The sequence below is a fragment of the Triticum aestivum genome, chromosome 1D (assembly GCF_018294505.1).
Source record: "Triticum aestivum cultivar Chinese Spring chromosome 1D, IWGSC CS RefSeq v2.1, whole genome shotgun sequence".
Classification (NCBI taxonomy): domain Eukaryota; kingdom Viridiplantae; phylum Streptophyta; class Magnoliopsida; order Poales; family Poaceae; genus Triticum; species Triticum aestivum.
In genome coordinates this window covers 381,519,060-381,531,424 of record NC_057796.1, presented here as the reverse complement: position 1 = coordinate 381,531,424, position 12,365 = coordinate 381,519,060, and positions in this window count along the sequence as shown.

The following is a 12,365-nucleotide window of genomic DNA, read 5'->3' as shown; positions in this document are numbered from 1 at the left end:
CAATATATCTCGGAATGGCTATGGAAATGCCATAATAGGTAGGTATGGTGGCTGTTTTGAGGAAGATATAAGGACGTTTATGTGTGATAGAGCGTATCGTATCACGGGGTTTGGATGCACCGGCGAAGTTTGCACCAACTCTCAAGGTGAGAAAGGGCAATGCACGGTACCGAAGAGGCTAGCAATGATGGAAGGATGAGAGTGCGTATAATCCATGGACTCAACATTGGCCATATAGAACTCACATACTTATTGCAAAAATCTACAAGTCATCAAAAACGAAGCACTACATGCATGCTCCTAGGGGGATAGATTGGTAGGAAAAGACCATCGCTCGTCCCCGACCGCCACTCATAAGGAGGACAATCAAAGAACACCTCATGTTTCAAATTTGTTACATAACGTTTACCATACGTGCATGCTACTGGACTTGCAAACTTCAACGCAAGTATTTCTCAAATTCACAACTACTCAACTAGCACTTTAATATCACTACCTCCATATCTCAAAACAATCATCAAGCATCAAACTTTTCTTAGTATTCAACGCACTTATAAGAAAGTTTTTACCAATCTTGGATGCCTATCATATTAGGACTAATTTCCCAATTTAAGCAAATTACCATGCTGTTTTGTAGGACTCTCAAAATAATATAATTGAAGCATGAGACAACAATAGTTTCTATAAAGCAAAACCACCGCCGTGCTCTAAAAGATATAAGTGAAGCACTAGAGCAAAAACTATATAGCTCAAAAGATATAAGTGAAGCACATAGAGTGTTCTAATAAATTCCGAATCATGTGTTCCTCTCTCAAAAGGTGTGTACAGCAAGGATGATTGTGGTAAACTAAAAGCAAAGACTCAAATCAAACAAGACGCTCCAAGCAAAACACTTATCATGTGGTGAATAAAAATATAGCTCCAAGTAAAGTTACCGATGGACGAAGACGAAAGAGGGGATGCCTTCCGGGGCATCCCCAAGCTTTGGCTTTTTGGTGTCCTTAGATTACCTTGGGGTGCCATGGGCATCCCCAAGCTTAGGCTCTTGCCACTCCTTATTCCATAATCCATCAAATCTTTACCCAAAACTTGAAAACTTCACAACACAAAACTCAACAGAAAATCTCGTGAGCTCCGTTAGCGAAAGAAAACAAAACACCACTTCAAGGTACTGTAATGAACTCATTCTTTATTTATATTGGAGTTAAACCTACTGTATTCCAACTTCTCTATGGTTTATAAACTATTTTACTAGCCATAGATTCATCAAAATAAGCAAACAACACACAAAAAACAGAATCTGTCAAAAACAGAACAGTCTGTAGTAATCTGTAACTAACGCAAACTTCTGGAACTCTAAAAATTCTATAAAAATAGGATGACCTAAATAAATTTTTTATTGATCTGCTGCAATTGGAATCAATATTTATCACGTTCTGGTGTTTTTTAACAATTGTTTTCGTGAACAGAAAGTTTCTGGAATTTTCAGCAAGATCAAATAACTATCATCCAAGAAGATCCTATAGGTTTAACTTGGCACAAACACTAATTAAAACACAAAAACACATCTAACCAGAAGCTAGATGGATTATTTATTACTAAACAGAATCAAAAAGCAAGAAACAAAAATAAAATTGGGTTGCCTCCCAACAAGCGCTATCGTAACGCCCCTAGCTAGGCATAGAGATTTCAATAATGCTCACATCAAAGACAAGAATTGAAGCACAAAGAGAGCATCATAAAACACGTGATAAACACATCTAAGTCTAAAATACTTCCTATGCATAGGCATCTTATAAGTAAACAAATTTGCAAGGCAAGCAAAAACTAGCATATGCAAGGAAGTAGAAAGTGACGATAGCAATCTCAACATGACGAGAGGTAATTTAGTAAGATCAAATTTTCTACAACCATATTTTCCTCTCTCATAATAATTACATGTGGGATCATATGCAAATTCAACAAAATAGCTATCACATAAAATATTTTCAACATGATCCACATGCATGCAAAGTTGACACTCTTCCAAAATAGTGGGATTAACATGAGCTAAAGTCATGACCTCTCCAAACCCACTTTTATAAAAAAAATCATAAGATTGAACATCCTCCAAATATGTGGGATCTAAAGTTGACACTCTTCCAAACCCACTTTCAATATTATTGCAAACATTATTTTCAATCTCATAATCATCATGGGGCTTAAATAAATTTTCAAGATCATAAGAAGAATCACCCCAATCATGATCATTGCAACAAGTAGTAGACATAGCAAAACTAGCATCCCCAAGCTTAGGGTTTTGCATATTATTAGCACAATTGACATCAAGAGAATTTATAGTAACATCATTGCAATCATGCTTTTCATCGAAGGAACTACCAAGTATGGGTGCAATAGCAACGATCTCATGTTTAACATAATGAACTATAGCAAATTCATCTTCATAAATATTGGCATCATGGCCACAAGAATAGCAAGCATCATGTTCATCAAGGGATATTTCAATCAAATCATTGGAATCATCTTTATCTATAGATTCATGCATATCATTATTTTCTTCCAAAGCAACAGTCATTCTCTCATCAAATTCTTTGACATAGACATTATGAGCATAGTTTTCATAGCAATATTTAAGTATGTCAAAATTTTCAGATTCGTAGAGAGTAATATCATACTTTTCAATCAAAGAAGCAACTTCATAAGCACCCTTAAAAGCAACAAATTCTTCAATTTGTTCGATATCATAGTAACTATAAACACCTTTTGCATAAGAAGATAAGATTTCATTTTCATTAAACTCACATAGGTAGGGAAGGTGTTTCTTAGGGTTCTTTGAGCAACAAGTAAAATCATGAATTTCACAAAGATTCCAAGCATAACACAACAATCTGTTTATTTGACCCCATAAGAGTTTCTCTTTTTCAGACAAATGGTGACAGACAAAATGAGCATGCTCATCTAAAGATTTCCCATCAACTAGGCTAGTTGGGGTTTCAGCACGAGCGCATAAGGATCGAAGATGATCCAAGTAGAACACTTTAAGTGGATCCATATCAATTGATTTTTAGCAAGCAAAGATGCAAGCAAATAGAAGGCACATGGAAACACAAACAAAAGGACATACGGGAAGAAGGCAAAGAAAAGGCGAATAAAACAGGAAAGGTGAAGTGGGGGAGAGGAAAACGAGAGGCAAATGGAGAATAATGTAATGCGAGGGATAAGAGTTTGTGATGGGTACTTGGTATGTCTTGACTTGTGCGTAGACTCCCCGGCAACGGCGCCAGAAATCCTTCTTGCTACCTCTTGAGCACTGCGTTAGTTTTCCCTGGAAGAGGAAAGGGTGATGCAGTAAAGTAGCGTAAGTATTTCCCTTAGTTTTTGAGAACCAAGGTATCAATCCAGTAGGAGACTACGCTCGAGTCCCACGCACCTACACAAACAAATAAGAACCTCGCAACCAACGCGCTAAAGGGGTTGTCAATCCCTTCACGGTCACTTACGAGAGTGAGATCTGATAGAGATGATAAGATAATATTTTTGGTATTTTTATGATAAAGAGTAAATAAAGATGCAAAATAAAATAAACGATAATAGAAATAGCTAGTTGACGGAAGATTAATATGATTGAAAATAGACCCGGGGGCCATAGGTTTTACTAGTGGCTTCTCTCAAGATAGCATAAGTATTACAGTGGGTGAACGAATTACTGTCGAGCAATTGATAGAATTGAGCATAGTTATGAGAATATCTAGGTATGATCATGTATATACGCATCACGTCTGTGACAAGTAGACCGAAACGATTCTGCATCTACTACTATTACTCCACACATTGACCGCTATCCAGCATGCATCTAGAGTATTAAGTTCATAAGAACAGAGTAACACTCTAAGTAAGATGACATGATGTAGAGGGATAAACTCATGCAATATGATATAAACCGCATATTTTTATCCTCGATGGCAACAATACAATACGTGCCTTGCTACCCCTGCTGTCACTGGGAAAGGACACCGCAAGATTGAACCCAAAGCTAAGCACTTCTCCCATTGCAAGAAAGATCAATCTAGTAGGCCAAACCAAACTGATAATTCGAAGAGACTTGCAAAGATAACCAATCATACATAAAAGAATTCAGAGGAGATTCAAATATTGTTCATAGATAATCTTGATCATAAAGCCACAATTCATCGGTCTCGACAAACACACCGCAAAAGAAGAGTTACATCAAATAGATCTCCAAGAGAATCGAGGAGAACTTTGTATTGAGATCCAAAGAGAGAGAAGAAATCATCTAGCTAATAACTATGGACCCGAAGGTTTGAGGTAAACTACTCACACATCATCAGAGAGTCTATGGTGTTTATGTAGAAGCCCTCCGTGATCAATGCCCCCTCCGGCAGGACGCCGGAAAAGGCCCCAAGATGGGATCTCACGGGTACAGAAGGTTGCGGCGGTGGAATTAGGTTTTCGTGGATCCTTCTGATGGTTTGGGGGTACGTAGGTATATATTGGAGGAAGAAGTAGGTCGGTGGAGACACGAGGGGCCCATGAGGGTGGAGGGCGCGCCTGGGGGGGGGGGGTAGGCGCGCCCCCTACCTCGTGGCTTCCTCGTCTGTTGCTTGACGTCCACTCCAAGTCCTCTGGATCACGTTTGTTCCGAAAATCATGTTCCCGAAGGTTTCATTCCGTTTGGACTCCGTTTGATATTCTTTTTCTGCGAAACACTGAAATAGGCAAAAAAACAGCAATTTGGGCTGGGCCTCCGGTTAATAGGTTAGTCCCAAAAATAATATAAAAATGTATAATAAAGCCCATTAATCATCCAAAACAGAATATAATATAGCATGGAACAATAAAAAATTATAGATACGTTGGAGACGTACCACACACCCGCGATGTGCAAGGCCCCAAGGGGACGGGAACCATGGAGGCCAGGCTTGAAGCCATGGAGTAGGAGGTCTTCCGGTGCAAGGGGATGGTGGAGCGTGGACTCAATGCCAATCACCTCATGATCACGGACCTTACCCGTGATCTCAAGGTGGATGGTAAGTCCATGAAGGACATAGTCTTCACCCTCAATGACCAAATCAACTTCCTCCAAAGCCAGAACTAGAATCTCCAAAACCAAGTCTTTGAATATGAGGCGAGGTTTAAAGGTATGAGTTTGGCTGCCGGTTGCAGGATCTGTGAGACTCCCTCCTCCTCTTATGATTGTGGACCTCTGCCATGGAAACCTGAGGACAAGATCTCTACTTCACCACCACCTTCTTCATCACTAAAGGAAAATTGAGTATCGGGTATGGGCACTCCCCTTGGCTTCCGCCAAGCTTGGGGGAGGTGCCCCGGTATCATATCACACCCACTATCTTTTGCCTTTACTTATTTTAGTTCAATCTTTTGCTTTAGATGAATAAAAGGTTAGTTTGATCCTTTCTTTTCAAGAGTTTGCTTAGTGATCCTTGTAATCGTGTGTGAGATATATAATAAAGTTTAGTTTGAGTTTTTGATTTCTTTACTTTTATGTTGCAACAAAAAGAAAGGTAATAAATTAAAAAGATCATATGCTAATCTTATGGTAGGTGATGACACCACATAAGGAAAAGTATAAGTAGGAAATCTTATTAAAGATTGACAAATGTAACATTGGTCAATGATGTAACTCATGAAAGAATTAATAAGGGAAGAGAAGATTCACATATAAATATACTATCCTAGAAATCTTTTGTGATTGTGAGCCCCCATCAAAATATTATATGCCAAAATTGTTGACATTGGACAAGGAAGACAATGTAATGATTTATGTTTGTTCACATTCACATAGAAGTTATATTGTCGTAGATCCTTTAACATGTGGTGCTTGCCCCCTATCTTTGCTAGCCAAAAATTCCGCACTAAGTAGAGATACTACTTGTGCATCCAAAAAACCCTTAAACCCAAATCTTATTTTCAAGAGTCCACCATACCTACCTAGGGATTGAGTAAGATCCCTCAAGTAAGTTGTCATCGGTGCAATAAGGCAATAAAAATTGCTTCTAAAAGTGTGAGATCATTTAGTGTAAGAGAAAATTGAGCGTTGTACGAACTTGTGATGGTGAAGAATAAAAGCGACAGACTGCATAATAAAGGTTGCCATCACAAGGGGCAATACAACGCGTCATTCTTTTGCACTAAGGGGTTGAGCATACAAACAAATAAGCGCATGGCAACCTCTGCTTCCCTCTGCGAAGGGCCTATCTTTTACTTTTATGCAAGTGTCAAAGTTTTTCTCTCTATTCTTTTATTTTTCTCCTTTGGCAAGCATCATGTGGTGAGGAAAGATCTAGGCACATATGTCCAGTTGAATATGGGTAGCATGAGTTATTATTGTTGACATCACCCTTGAGGTGAATATGTTGGGAGGCGAAACTATAAGCCCCTATCTTTCTATGTGTCCAGTTGAAACGTTTTGCTGATGTGTATGCGGTGAGTGTTAGCAATCACAGAAGACTATATGATGGTTGAGTATGTGGACTTGCCTAAAGGCGATGATGAATTGTAGTTGCAAAGTTGACTGAAAACATAGTTTGTTAGTTTCTAATAGAGTTTATGCTTTATACTTCGATTGTGTGATGAATTGTTACTTATTCATGAGATGTCCATGATAAAATTTCTATGATAAAAGTCTTATGTTTAAGTTTGTTGCTGTTATAATAATCTACATGATGCTTCTATGTCCGTATTTTGTTTTTATCGACACCTCTCTCTCTCTAAGCATGTGGACATGTTTCTCGATTTCAGTTTTCGCTTGAGGATAAGCAAGGTCTAAGCTTGGGGGAGTTGATACGTTCATTTTGCATCACATTTTCCTACTGTTATTTATGATGTTTTTATGCATAATAATGCTTTTTGGAGTAATTTTAAGGCCTTTTTCTCTCATAATATGCAAGGTACAGACAAAGAGGGAGAATTCTGGCAGCTGGAAATCTGGACCTGGAAAAGCTACGTCAAGCCACCTATACTGCACAACTCCAAACAAGCTGAAACTTTATGGAGAAATTTTATGGAATATATGATGAATATTGGAGCAAATAAGTACCAGAGGGGGCCACCCTGGTGAGCACAAGACACCAGGGCAGGCCTGGGCCCCCAGGCGCGCCCTGGTGGGTTGTGCTCATCCAGGCCCACCTCCGGTGCCCATCTTCTGGTATATAAGTCACTTTTACCTAGAAAAAATAAATAGAAGACTTTCAGGATGGAACGCCGCCGTCTCGAGGCGGAACTTGGGAAGGAGCACTTTTGCCCTCCGGCGGAGTGATTCCGCCGGGGGAACTTCCCTCCCGGAGGGGGAAATCATCGTCATCATCATCACCAACAACTCTCCCATCTTGGGGAGGGCAATCTCCATCAACATCTTCAACAACACCATCTCATCTCAAACCCTAGTTCATCTCTTGTGTTCAATCTTTGTTCCGGAACTATAGATTGGTGCTTGTGGGTGACTAGTAGTGTTGATTACATCTTGTAGTTGATTACTATATGGTTTATTTGGTGGAAGATTATATGTTCAGATCCATTCACTACAAAAAAAGACACATCCGTGACATTTTAGGCCGAACTAATTTTTTTCTGTCATGCTTATGACACTTCTATGACGATAATTGTGACAAAACCCGGTATCATCATAGATGTGGTGGGCTCCTACTTCTATGACAAAAAAATCATGACAGAAAATGGGATTTTCATCCTGGGCGGGCCGGAGACGTAGCTGCATGACATTCTTTGGGTCGTCCATGACGAAAAAACCGTGGTAGAAGCGAGGGCGAGGAAAATATCGGGGAGTTCCCGGTTATGGTGGGTGGTCGGGGGCCGAGCGATGCGCGTTTCTCTCGTAGACGTACGCGCGTTGGTGCGAGGCGTTGGCTCTAACTGAACCCGAGTGAGGCGTTCGCCTACTGAACCTGAGTGACTGCACTGCAGGCTACGCATTACTGAACTCGAGCGATCGATCGATCTGGCTGTTAACTTAACCCGATCAAGCGATTCCTTCGCTACTGCTGTTAACTGAAGCCGATCGAACCCTGATGCCTCCTTCCCTTGATGAACAGTGAGCGTTGTTGGGGGGTTTGGATGAACAGTTCCCGGTGGGGGGTTGGATGAACAGGACCCCGTGGTAGTAGTGGTCGTTGCCGCTGGATGAACAGGACCCCGATCGAGCCAGAGGGCTGGATGAACAGGACCCCGTGGAGGGCTGGATGAACAGGACCCCGTGGAGGGCTGGTTGAACAGTAGCCGGTGGAGGGCTGGATGAACAGTAGCCCGTGGAGGGGTGGTTGAACAGGACCCCGTGGAGAGGGCTCGTTGAACAGTAGCCGGTGGAGGAGCGGTGGAGGCTGGATGAACAAGAGCCCGTGGATGAACAGTCGCAGGTGGAGGCTGGAGGAGGTCGACGGTGGATGAACAGTAGCCCGTGGAGGCAGTCGACGGTGGAGATGAACAGTATCCCATGGAGTCCCGTTTTGCGGTATGCCACACCCCTCTCGATGAACATGACCCGTGTTTCGACCGTAGCGCTCCAACACAAGTCCGTTTCCTCCGTTTTGCGGTACGCCACACCCCTCCCGATCAACAGGACCCTGTTTCGACCATAGGAGGTCCCAAGAGAAGGCCGTTTCCTCCGTTTTGCAGTATGCCAGACCCCTCCCGATGAACAGGATCCCGTTTCGACCGTGGCCGATTGAACACATGGCCGTTTCCTACGTTCTGCAGTACGCGAGGCCTCATTTCGATCGGCTGTTCCGTCCAAGCCGGTTGTGTCGGAGTAAATGGCCACGGGTAGCCTAACCGACTCCCCCTGGCTCTTCGAAAAATTATCAGGCCATTCAGGCCTTCAAGCATACAAAGCATAGGGCCGCCTTCCCCCGGCCGGCTATCCCCAGGGCCGATTCCCAGAAGGCGACCCAGCCTCATAAACCTCCCCAAAGAAAGATACGAGATAGCCGACTCCCAGAAGCCGGCCATGAAGAAAGCCGGCCAAGACTGGACCTACTAAGACTGTACCCACGTAACGGCGATAGGATGGGGCGTGGCCGCAGTACAACCCACTACCCCCGAATCTCGGAACAGGCATGGCCACAGGGCGCCGTACGGGCCAGCCATCCCCCGTCCGGCACGGCACTGTAGCCATGTTGGCCTCGATGTCACCCACGACAGGTGCCAGTACAGCCCGTGGGCGGCGGGCCCCTTTGCCAGAGAGACATCTGAAGACGGCCTGGCCTCCTCTAGTCGGCCAGGGATGTGGCCGGCTCCCAATAGCGGGCTACCTCCCTCCCTCGAAGCATGCGCCCCATTAAGGAGACAAGACGAGGTAAGGCTACAGTGAGAGCTCACAAGGCGGTGACACTGTAGCCACGCTTACCTCGACAAAGCCCTCGTCATCAGAGGAGAGGCAACAGTAACCAGCTGCCGACAAAGCCCCCAAGCAGTGGGGCCGGCCTGCCGGCCAAGAAGCCGGCAGCCAGCGGGACCCACCAGTAGGCGGGCCCCAATGACCGGCGGAGAAGCCGGCGAGCATAGACACTGACGGCTGGGACCCGCACCCAGCCGGATTACCATTGTACCCCTGGGGGTAGGCCTATATAAACCCCCCGGGGCACCCATGCAAAGGGTTGATCTCATAGAATTCCACACACCACATAGAGAGAAAAGGAGAGCTAGCCTTGCCCTTCTTCTTCCTCTAGCCAAACAGCTCAAGGAGCACTTGTAGCTACTTGTATTGATCTAGTGATCATGCGGAGACCCCGCAGAGCAGGACTAGGGGTGTTATCTCCACGGAGAGCCCCAAACCTGGGTAAGATCCGCCGGCGTGCATGTCTTCGCCTCATCCCGTTTCCAGGCACCGGCGATGTTTTACTGGCTCCCACAATGATAAGCCACCCGTTGGCATATGTCGCACCTACCACCCGACAGGTTGGCTCCCGATGAACACGACGATGCAGTTTCTCCGTTCTGACCCAGCCATGTACACGAGCCCTGGCCATACGTATGCGCGAGTAGGCGTTTGAGACCCCGCCCGTATGTATGTACGTGGCGTATTTACTTTCTTGCACCCTGGCTGTACGTACGTGTACATGCTACGTGCGTGCCTCTACTACGACACGTGCGCGCCTATACTACGACACGTGCCCTTCCTTACACGGCCACGGTTCATCGCTGTAGCCTGCAGACCGACCGATCGTATGTACATACACGTTCGCGACCAGAATGACAACGCTACGTACGCTTCGACCAGGTGGCTCCCGACTGTCAGGCAGTTCCTTGTGTGCGAAGATGTAGCTGGTGGGTCCAAGCAGTCAGGGGGGAAATGTTTTTTTGCAAAATATGATGGCCCATCCGGTGGGTCCCTACTGTCAGGTGGAGGAATCATTATTTTCCGCGTAATAAGGAGGCACTTCCTTGCTGCAGCCGTGGACCCAGCTGTCAGCCTCTCCACATACAGTACTCTTCCGATGGAAGTCGTTTGTTGACCACATTGACCACTCCGCGCTGAGAGCACCAAGGCGGTGGACGACGGCGAGGCCTAGGAAGGGGACGACGTGGAGTCGGGGAAGACGCGAAAGTGGATGCCCACGCGGAGAGGAGTACGAGGGTTCACTGGTTCGGCTTCGGTGTGAGGTTGCCGTCGCCGCAGAATAACAGGGGGTGTGGGTGAGTAGAGGGATGGCCTGGCCGGTGGTGGGAGTAGTACGGGGCGGTGAGGCCTCTGTGGCAGCACAGCCGACCACGGGAGGCAGGAGCAGGCGGCACGACCGGCGCTGGTTTGGGCGGCTGGAGCAACAAGACCAGAGGTTGAAGAAGCACTACGGCCGTCGGATGGACATCGTACGGCCACTGGAGCTAGAATCGTTCATATTGACTAAGTTGACAAAGCCCTCCGTCCGCGTCAACTTAGTAGGCCCACAAGTCAGCCTCCCACTATGGTGGGTCCCAGCTAGCAGGGGGAGTATTCATTTTTTGCGTGTAATAAGGAGGCACTTCCTTGCGTGCGAAGACATAGCTGGTGGGCCTAACTTATCAGCGAGGGGAACATTTTTTCATGAAATACAGAGGCCCTTCCGGTGGGTCCCAGCTATCAGGTGGAGGAATCATTATTTTGCACGTAATAAGGAGGCATTTCCTTGCGTGCGGCCGTTGACCCAGCTGTCAGCCTCTCCACGTACAGTCCACTTCCGATGGATGTCGTTCGTTGACCATGTTGACCACGCCGCGCTGAGAGCACCAGGGCGGTGGACGACGACGAGGCCTAGGAAGGGAACAACACGGAGCCAGGGAAGACTCGGTAGTTGTTTCCCACGCGGAGGGGAGTACGAGGGTTTACTGGTTCGTCTGTCATCGCTGGAGAATAACAGCAGGTGTGGGTGAGTAGAGGCATGGCTAGGCCAGCGATGGGAGTACGGTGGGGCGGTGAGGCCTGCGCGGTAGCACAGCCGGCCGCGGGAGGAGGGAGCAAGCAGTCCCGCCGGCGCTTGTTTGAGCGGCTGGAGCAGGGAGAGCAGAGATTGAAGAAGCACGACGGCCGTTGGATGGACATCCAACAGTCACTGCTCTCGTGTGTTGACTACACTACAAAAAAAGACAGTTCTGTGATGATACGTGTTTGTCACAATAGGTCACGTTTTCTGTCATGCATGTACATCCATGACAAAGTTATGACAGAATCAAGATAGTCATACCTGTGTTGTCATAGAAGTGTTCCATGCCATTACCAAAATTATCATCACGGAAGTGTCCACTTCCATGACGATAAATCGCGCGTCATGGAAGTGCTTTCGTCAAGGGTGACCGACACGTGTCATCCACCATAACGGGACGCCGTTAAGCTATCGGGTCCGGTTTTGGATCCGATAACCCGCTAACAGCCTGGACCAATGAGGATTTTCCACGTGTAAAATTCTCATTGGCCGGAGGAAACACGTGTTGGCTCATTGTTGGGACATATGTCATCCATTCATTGGACAGGAGGCACCTATGATACGTCGACACGTGGCACGGCCCAACAGAGGCCCATTCCGGTGAAAAGGCCAGCCCGTTTGACTTGGTCAAAAGGTAACGGGCCGGCCCACAGAAAGCCTGTTAATGGCCTGTTCGTATATAGCCCATTTACGGCCCGCTAACCGACGGCCCATTACGGCCTATCCGAATTAAGCCCAGTAGCTTCATCTGGGCCTTCCAATATGATTCCAGCCCGTTGTACTTCCGGCCCATGTATGGCCCATGATGTCTTTCGGCCCATACGAGACCATCTGTAACTCTTGGACCATTAACGGCCCGTGGTGAATCTGGCCCGCAATGAACAGTGTACCCCTTTATACCCATTAACGGCCCAT